Genomic DNA, 2,853 nt, shown 5'->3' on the forward strand with positions numbered 1-2,853 from the left:
AACTGTGATGGAAGTGGAGTGTCAATTGGCCCATCTTTGCCTGAGGTCCTGCAGAAGCTGTGGGGTGCACTCGACTGGAGTTAACATTACCCAGGAATGATTTATTCTTGGGTCAATTCCATCCCATTCCTCTTGTCCTAGGGGAGGGGGTTTTACTAACCTTCAGCTAGCAGCTATCCATCTATAAGTTTCTTCCAATGAGATTACTGAAATAACCTGTTTCCAAGCAGTTTCCTCTGGTTTTATTTATCACTACAGTTGGGGAGAAGATTTATTGCTTTAATTTCTTCATAGGAGACTAGCTAGCTAGCTGTGGATTCTACTGAATGGATGTCCTGTTTGGTATAGTTTTCAGCCTATAATTTGGGTTAAACTGTGTGATCTTCTTCACCTTATATGCAGCTCCTGTCCTGTTTTAACTTAGTCTGCCTTTTTTTTTAAGCAAATCTTGTTAAGGAAGTAAGATTACAGGCATTTCCCCCCGTCTCCTTCTATGTTACTCTTTCCCACTCAACAGATCTGGTCAGAGATTGGAGTCAAGGATTTCTGTCCTTATATTCTGCTTCATTAAAAAATTTCAATTCCCCATAAGTCTCAAACTGTCCCATATTGAGTTTTAAGGTGTTTGCTCTGTCACTCAGCTCTCTGGTCAGCTGTTCTTTCTCTGCTTTTTTTCTGACCATGGAGGAATTGAGTGTTGCTCTCCAGGTTCACTCTGTCATAATTTCCTCTCCTTGATAAAATTTATCCCTAGACATTGTATTATATTTTTGCAGCTGTCAAAAATGGGATTTCATTCTTGGTTTCGCTCTGAGCATTCTCATGATTGGTGTACAAAAGAGCTACTTATTTTGCTGTGTTGATTTTGTGTACGGCAACTTTACTGAATTCATATTTCATTTCGAGTGGTGTTCTAGTGGAATTGTTTATTTTTTTAAACATATAGAATCATATCTTCTACTATGATAAATAATTTGACAGTATGTCTTTCTATTTCTATTTTCTCTTGCCTAATTACTCTGGCTAAGACTTCCAGTACTAAACTGAGTAAGAGTGGCAGAAGTGGGAATATTTGTCTTACTACAGGTGTCAGAGGAAAAGTTTTCAGTTTATCCCTGTTCAATGTTAAGTTGACTGGTGGGTTTGCCATATATACCCTCTATTATATCGAAATATATTGCTTTTATACCTACTTTGGTACAATTTTTATCCTGAAGGGATGTTGAACTTTTAGCAAATGCTTTTTCTGCATCTACTGAGATATTCACATGATTTTTGTCCTTCCATTTGTTGATAATGGTGTATTACATTTATTGAATTGAGTTGCAAATTGGTGCTTTAGTGGTGCTCTGTGAAAGGTGTTAAACCATTCTTGCATCCCTCAGATAAATTTCAGTTGATCATGGTCAATAATCTTTTTTCTATGTTGTTGGGTTCCATTTGCTGGTATTTTATTCAGTATTTTATTTTTCATACATATCCATTAAAGATATGGATCTAAAGTATTTTGTGTGTGTGTGCGCGCGTGTGTGTGTGTGTGTGTGTGTGTGTGTGTCCTTGTTTGATTTAAATATAGAGTAATACAAAGAGTTTGGTACAGTTCCTATCATCCATTTTTTTGGAATATTTTGAGAAGAATTACAATTAATTCTTCTTTAAATGTTTTGTAGAATTTAGTCAAAAAGCCATCACATCTTGGACTTTTCTTTGATGGGAGATTTCAAATCACTGTTTTGATCTCATTACTCATTATTGGTCTGTTCAGATTTTCTATTTCTTCTTGATGCAATCATTTTAGGTAGCATATAATTAGGAATTTGTCCATTTCTTCCAGGTTTTCCAGTTTTTTAGCATCCAATTGTTGATAGCAATTTTTTTATGATCAATTTATTTCATGGAATCAGTTGTAATATCTCTTTTTTATACCTCTGATTTTATTTATTTGGACTTTTTTTTCTTTCTTTTTTGTTTTTGTTTAACTAGCTAAATAGTTGTCAATTTTGTTTATCTTTTTTTTTAAAAAAACAATGTTTGTTTAATTTATCTTTTGTATAGTCTTTTAAATTTTTACTTTATTTCTGCTCTGATCTTTATTTTTTGTTTGAATAATTTTACATTTGGTTTGTTCTTTTATAAGTACTTGCGGTGTATCCTTAGGATGTTTATTTTAAGTCTTTCTATTTTCTGTTGTTTTCATTTATTATTATAAGTTTACCTCTTAGTACTACTTTTGTTGTAGTACACATATTTTTATGTTTTCATTTCAAGAATTTATTTTTTCATTTTTACTCTCTTCAATGCCCCTTTGATTATTTAGTAGTAAGTTGTTGAATTTTGATTTACTTGAATTTTTCCCATTGTACTTGTTTATTTCTAGTTTTATTCCATTTAGCCCTTGGGAAATATATGACAGGATTTCAATTTTTAAAATACTTTTTAAGACTAGCATATTATTTAACCTGGAGTTTTTTTCCATTTGCTGATGAGAAGTATATGTATACTGCTGTATTGGATAGAATGTTCTGTAAATGTTTTTCAGGTCAAAGTCATTTTAAATATGGTTTAGTTCTGAATGTATCTTTACTAATTCTCTGTATGAATGGCTTGGTCATTGAGGAAAGTGGAGTATTTATTTCAACAATTATTATGGTATTGAAATCTGTCTCTCTCTTTAGATGTAATAATATTATACTTATGATAATCACCTCTTCTTGCTGAATTGATTCTTTTAATATATAATGACTTTCTTCGTATTTTTTTATAATTTTTGATTTAATTTTTCTTCTATTTGGTATAATTGAAGCTGTTATTGCTTGCTTTTGATTTGTGCAGAATATCTTTCTTCAAACCTTC

Source organism: Callospermophilus lateralis, chromosome 6 (assembly GCF_048772815.1).
Source record: "Callospermophilus lateralis isolate mCalLat2 chromosome 6, mCalLat2.hap1, whole genome shotgun sequence".
NCBI lineage: Eukaryota > Metazoa > Chordata > Mammalia > Rodentia > Sciuridae > Callospermophilus > Callospermophilus lateralis.